The sequence below is a fragment of the Ipomoea nil genome, unplaced genomic scaffold (assembly GCF_001879475.1).
Source record: "Ipomoea nil cultivar Tokyo-kokei standard unplaced genomic scaffold, Asagao_1.1 scaffold0429, whole genome shotgun sequence".
In the NCBI taxonomy this organism is placed as follows: domain Eukaryota; kingdom Viridiplantae; phylum Streptophyta; class Magnoliopsida; order Solanales; family Convolvulaceae; genus Ipomoea; species Ipomoea nil.
In genome coordinates, this window is record NW_017616857.1 from 68,021 (window position 1) to 75,694 (window position 7,674).

Genomic DNA, 7,674 nt, shown 5'->3' on the forward strand with positions numbered 1-7,674 from the left:
AACAGGAAGGGGTACAATCTCTGTATATGAGAAGTCCTCTGATTCTCTACTAGCAGTATGCCTATTGGAAGTGTGCCGAATTTGGAATATGCCAAATTGGAAGTGTGCTGGGTTCAGAGTATGCTGAACTTGAAGTAGTTCTTTGTTGGAAGTATGCCGAATCCGGAATATGCCGAATTGGAAGTGTGCCTAGTTCAAAGTATATTGAACTGGAAGTATGCCAAGTTCGGGAGTATGCCGAACTGGAAGTATGCCGAGTTCGGGAGTATGCCGAACTGGAAGTAGTTCCTTGCTGAAGGGCCTCCGGAGTTATGTAGCTTGTTCTTCAATGAAGGGCTAATATGCGGCTTGATCTTCAAAGAAGGGCTTCCGGTGTTCAAGTGGCGTGTTCCTCAGCGCGGTATACGCAGTACAACTGCGGGCGTGTTCCAGACGATATCCTGGAGAGATTTCGGCAGAGCTTCGATATGCAGATTTTCAGAGCCCCTTCTTTGAAAATGAAACCACTATTTATAGTGGTGAGGGTGAGAGAAAATCTCCAACCAACTCTTAATTCCTTATTTAATTTAATTTCTTTAATTAAATTAAGGAATGTATCGGGACTCTATTGCATCCAGGTTCATGATTTCATTAAATTTCCAAATAATATCAAATATTCAAATTCCTCAAAATTATATAACCCACATATAATTTTAGTGGGCCAAGACCAAGTCAAGCCTGCTAATTAGGCAACCCAATTCATTCAAGCAGTCTGGTCCAACTCGATTAAATATTTCATCATCTCGGGCCAAACAATCCAACATCCAATTACATTTAATTAAGTAATTAAACCAACTAAATATTTAATGGGCCATTTAATTAACCGATTAAATAAATATTAGTCCAATTAGCTTAATTAAAGTAATTAATTTAGCAACCAATTATCCACCACGATCCAATAATATTATTTAAATTTTTCAATGCTTACAGTTCTTTAGTTGTATTTAAAAATAAATAAATAAATAAATAAAATCATAGGGCATAAAGGTAGATTATAAATTTGGCCTGCTTGTGAGGTACCTTATGAACAAATTTAATTTGAGTATGAAGTTTGAAATACCCCCTTACTTTATTTTTATTCCTATACTCATATTTTATATATATTTTCAATCAAAAGTGCAGACTTGGCATTTTGTGTCATGCCAAAAGTAAATGGAATCTTTTGAATAAAAATAATGGCACCTGAAAAGGCCATAATTCATTGTGTATTATTGATAGCACATAAAATATTGTTCACAAATAAATAATTATAACACAAATTATTCATGAAAATGGTCACAACAATTTGGTAAAAATAATAAGTTTAATTTATTTTACCATCAAAACTTAGAGAATAAATTCAATTACGTAAATTATATAAAAAAAAATTAGAAACAATAATATATGAATAAATAAATAAATAAATAAATATATTCGTTGCGAGTTCGCTGTGTCACTCGGGGGTTTCAAGATTAGCGGAGTGGAAACCACTCTGGGACCGCCGTGGACCACCGCGGAATGGTGGCCCAAGTGCACCGTGCTTGAGGCGTTCAGATTTGACAGGGGAACTAAGCAGTAGGAGAATCTGGCGCCGCCCATTTGATTTATGAGCGAATATGGCGACGATCCAAGAATGTTGTCGGGGAACGACGCGTTTTGTCCGATGAAAACTACATCTAACGTAAACGTATTCGTTGCGAGTTCGCCGTAACTGAACGACCCGTCGTTATACGTAGCAGAATACAGACAGGTGGTGTTATCAGCGGCGGTGGCGGCGCACCGACTTCCAGGTAGACTTGAGCACGCCTTGGAATCACAGGGACTGGTTTATACGTTAAGGAACCTTTGGGATTAAAAATGGGAGTTCATTGCATTCGTAAAAAACGGGAGACTCGCCGGAGAAGAAGAAAAGAGATGTGAAATGACTAAAATACCCTTATTATTTTAACTATTAAAATTTTTCGACGAAATTTGGCCAGCAATTTGGCCGGAGTGACCAAAATTGACAAAAATTGCATAGTTAAGGTACTAAATTGACACTTTTGAAAGTCATGACTGAGATTAACAATACTCCTATAGTTACAGGACAAAAATTGAAATTTCCTCTATAAATAGACATGCATTTGTCCTATACGGATTAATACAATATTTTGTCATTGTTTTATCCTTATTATCCATTTGTTATTTCCTTTATTTATCGGGTTTAATAATTCGGACTATCCGGGTTAATTAAATCCATCAGGTTCAAATATCTTGAATTTATACTTGGGCAAAAAAGAACATATCATCAAATATAATGAAGGAGGATTAGAGAATAGACTTCTAGCCCATAAAATTCTCTAACTCCACACCTGACATGAGAGTGAAGTAAATTAAGGTGACTCATCAGTCCATTAAGTGCAGTGAGTGAACTATTGTCTGGTGCCTATAAAGATACATGGGTCTCACACTATGACTAACAGGGCTTGATCTTGTATTCTTAACTACAATTTATCACCTAGAAATTAAATCAACTGAGTTGTCTGTGCGGACTAAAGACACTAGGGGTCAAATCTTAGACATGCAAAATTAACAATGAGTACGATGACAACCAGTTAGTCCACCTTATCTGTTGATAGACTTCTAATCTAACATGAATAAAACTCACTTGCACTGCACTAAAAAGGTTATTTAGTGGCAGTTATTTTGTTATTTAGCGGCGATTGGGAACCGCCACTAAATTGTTTAGAGGCAGTTCTCCAACCGTGACTAAATAGTGTGTCACGAAGGAATTAGCGGCGGTTTTAGACAACCCCACCGCTAAAAATGAGGTACTTTACTTTTGTTTTTAGCGGTGATTTTGTAACCGCCGCTAAATATATCTATCTATTTGTTCCTTTAAATCTTAGTGGTGGTTTATTAAGTGTCATTAATTATTTTTTATTTATTTTTAAAAATTCTAGTGGTGGTTATTAAATTTCGCTAAATACTTGTTTTTATTTATTTTTTTAAAACAGGCAGTTATTTAAGTGTGGCTAAATAATCTTTTGTGTTCATAATTAAGTGTCGTTAAATATTTTATAATTACATTATTATATCTTTATAATTATCATTTAATTATATTTCTTTAAAAAAATTTATATTCAAATGCGTATTGCAATTACAGATAAATTCTATGTACACGTTTAATTAAAAAAAAAATCAATTGTAACTAATATTTGTCAATTTGCCGAACCAGCAGAAAAGAAGAAAATCACATGCATGCATTCATGGCATGCCATCAAGATTGGAAGCAAAAGGCAGTTCCACCAGTTGGCTATTAATAATTACCATCACAAAATGGGGATGGAGGCTTAGGAAGGGCCCCATATATGAAAGAACAAATCCGGCCAGAAAGCTAATGTATATGAATGGACACCAGTCGATCCTGCTCTCCCATATTCATCTATCAATGCCAGCAATCCATGGCCCTCTGGTCATCAAATTAATTGAGATTTGGATGGTTGATGTGTACCTCAAAGAGTGGAGTTTGGACTAAGAAAATGTTGTACAAATTACCTAGCTAGACCCGGAAATGCACCAAGTTTAAATTTGTAAAAACTATATGTACATGATAGTAGTTAACCTGAATAGTTTAGAGAATATTTAAATTTCTAGAAAAACTTAGACATTTCAGAATGTCGGATGTTACAACCTATGTGTCCCTTTTGTTGGAAAGCGGGCAACAATGACTGGCGCAGAATTCTCTCACTAGGGTGTGTTTGAAAATTTAAAAAATAATTTTTGAAAATCATTTTTTGAGTTTTCAGTGCTTAGATGCGTTTGGAAAATCTGGTCAACGAAAAAATATTTTTAGATTCGGATTGAAGTTTTTAGAACATGTGAGCAAAAGTTTGAGAGTAGAGAGACAGAGTTTTTGAATGCAAGGAATTCATTCGTATGTAAAAACATCTGCTCAACACCATAGTATTTATAGGAGAGGTAGTCAAAAATTAGTAGTAGTAGTGCGCGCGGCAATTAATCTAATTTAAAAGCAATTTGTAGCCTCTCCATAACAGACTATTAAAGTTAGAAATAAAAGTCGAGGTTAGGATAGTTCATAAAAAGTACTTTTTTCAAATGTTACTTAGAGAAACACTTTTAAATTTGACTTTTTGGATTAAATATGCTAATAGAAAATGTTGTTTAACAAACATTTACCTTATCAGTTTGATTAAGTCAAACTCTTGAAGTGATCAAATTAATCAACTTTTGGTAGAAACATTATTTACAAAACAATCCCAATAGTACCCCTGTCCTTCATTTGAAAATGGTTGCTTTTATAGTCATCAAAAGACCTTTAGATAGGCAAAATGGCGAGAATGGAAACAGGGTGAAGGAAGTGGACAAATTGAATTAAATTGATCGAAATTATTACTCTAGTATTAGCAATATACAAAATAAAAATAAAAAAATTGAAACAACAAGAATAATATATGACTCAAATTGATATTTAAAAAAAAAAAAACAAAAAAACAAAAAACAACAAAATAGACTTTTTTTAGTACTATATATTGACAATGTAGTATCTGTTTTATATTTTTTCTATCGAGCAAATACCACGAGTATTAGCAAAATTACACTTTTAGTCTACATGTTTAATTCCTACTAATTTTCATCCACGACTATTGTTTTAGTACCAATTTTCATCCACAATAATTGTTTTTAGTGCCAAAATTGATCACGCAGGTCATCCCTTTGTTTAAGACATGCCGAAATATGAAATTATTAAGGGTAATTTCATCTTTTTCAAATAAGATCCTAATTTGAACATAAATAAAGGGATTTAAACCCTAAGATCGATCTTAGTTCGCAAATCTCCTCCTCAAATTAAGGTAGGATGAGGAGGAGAATTGCGAATTGAGATCGATCTTTGGGCTTAAATCCATTTATTCATGCTCAAATTGGGATCTTAAGTTTAAAATGACGAAAATACCCTTAAAATTTTATGATTCAGCATGGGTTACCAACGTGATGAATTTTGACACTAAAACAATAGTCGTAGATGAAAATTGGTAGGAATTAAACATGTGGACCAAAATTGTCATTTTGCTAATACTCGTCGGACTAAAATTGGTATTTGCTCTTTTTCTATTGTAGTCCAAAGAGTCAAGGATCCTATGATATTCCCTCAAGGAGAGCCACAAATGTGTAATCTAAGCACAAGGTGCTATGATATTCCCTCAAGGAGAGCCACAAATGTGTAATCTAAGCACAAGGTGTTTGGCAACAACAAAATAGACTTAATCTTTAAGAGTTACGCTTTTGTATGATCCACCGATGAATCCTTAGCCGTCCTACTGAAGCACAAAGAGCCAATAACGCCTCCACTAAGGTTCGAACTGACAACCTCTTCCATATGGAAGTCCAACCTGGATGCCATCTGAGCACAAGGCGTTTGGCTCTATTGATTAAAGTATTGTCAAGTATTATGTAGTTTGATGTCACCTCTATTGCCATTCTAAATTTTTTTTTTGGTTGCCCAAAAGGTATTCCTCTAGCCGAATCCTCCGTCGCTACTGTCAGCACACTAATGGGCTGTTTGGTTCACGGAATAGGCCTGGAATGGCATAGCATTCCAAGTAATAGGCCTATTCCTCTATTTGGTAACCACTTGTATTCCCAGGAACATTGTTCCCGGGATGTTCTCGGGAATCATGACCTATTCCCCTTGCAAGGGGAATAGAGATTCTTGGGACCCCCTTAGTATTAGGTTATTCCTGAGTTCTCCAGAATAGCCTAAAGTTTCTATTTCCTATTTTACCCCCTAATTAAATTTATTTCTTAAAACATATTTCATTTCTATTCATTAAATCAACCAAACACTATAATGTAATCCTAATAGAATACAATTCCTATTCTCCGTAACCTCATACTTAAAGGACGTAGTGTTGAACTTCCACACCAACCATGTTGGTTATTACAATTCTAAATGAGTGATCGGATTATATTAAATCCCAAAAAAAATAATATTTTAAAAAGTATCACATTTTGAGACAACACACACCAATTTTTACAAATCTCCGGATAGAGTAGGGTATAAAATGGGAGTATGCTAATTACACACCAATGAAATTGAATAAATTTATGAAAAGAATACATACACTAACTACAATATAAGCAATGAAATATGAGCAAAGAAATAGGCAGCTATACAGAGCCATGGAACAATGGTGGAGGGGCTGTTGTTTGATGGATGGCTTCCATGAGGATACACCGGTACCGGACGCACTCCACTTCCGCCGCCGCTTCTGCTCCCCGTCGTATCTCCGCCGCCAACAGTGCCTCTATCACTTGCGCCGCCGCCGCTCCTCCCTCCACTCCTAGAGCTCCCACCGCCCTTGGAACCTCCCCCACCGCCTCCTCTAAACCCGCCGCCTTTCGCCCATCCGCCGCTTACAAGGAGGCATACGATGCAAAACACAAGAATAGCCTTCATTTTTCTCTGTCAATTTTCTGAGATTTTTTTTTGTTTTTTTTTTTTTTTCTAAGCTCTTATCCTTCAGGTTAGAGTTATAATCTTCTGTGTATATATATTGGGAGATCGTCTGATCTCTAATATGATAAGAACGTTGAATACACGGTCAACACAAAGTTTCAAAGAAAGTTTCTATCATACGCTCTGAAACTTTCGTATTAGTCGTGAATTAATTATAAAATGAATATATATATAATGGTGAACAAGCTAAGGACCCATTCACCCATCAATGATTGAGTGTAATATTATCTTTGAATTCTTTAAACTAATGTATGCTGTAAGCTATTAGTTTTAAAGATTTTTTTTTTTTTAATTAATTGGATAAGGGCAAAAAGTGTTAATTTGATTTCTATAATACCTCAATGTCGTCAAATTTGTATATGCTTATGTTCTGTTTAATTAAAATTTCAATAATTTGTCTTGGACTTAGCATGTTAGATACAAATAATCTTAACTATATTGAACAATAGTATACGAAAAATCTAACCTTGTATGGGAGCGGAAGCGTAGTCGTGTTGATCCCCAGCCACAGTTGATGTTTTTGTTGTGTTGCTTCTGAACGGTAAACCGTTAGCCATATTTTGCTTCATACCTGACTCAGACCCCTAGATGGTGTATTAGTGTCTACTGAGCAGTATGAGTACCATAACTGAATGTGTTATATCATCCATCATCTTGCATCCCATCAATCCAGGATTATATTTTACCCGCATGGACAGCTCAACTGGTCACAGAGGTGAAACTTTGGAAGAATGATCAGCAACAGTGTGGGAGCAACCTCTCAAAGTGAGGGGGGTTCCTTGTGCACAGTGAGCACAGGTTTAGCCACATCGGCAATTTATATCCTACACCACAGCGCGCGTTGCACTATGCGCCCAGATGCAAAACGACGTCGTTTTAATTATTTTTTTTTTTGAAATTTTCCGCCCCAGTGAATGGCAGTAGTTTTTTCTTAAAAAAAAAAACCCGCTGTTCAAGAATGTACATAATGTTATATTAGAATACACATAATGTTATACATGAATGTACATAATTATATAACAAAATATACATACTCTTTTTAAAAGATAATACACATAATCTAACATAATACATAATAAACATAAACTTTTAACATCATACACATCAACTCGTAACATAATACACACAAATTTTCTGAT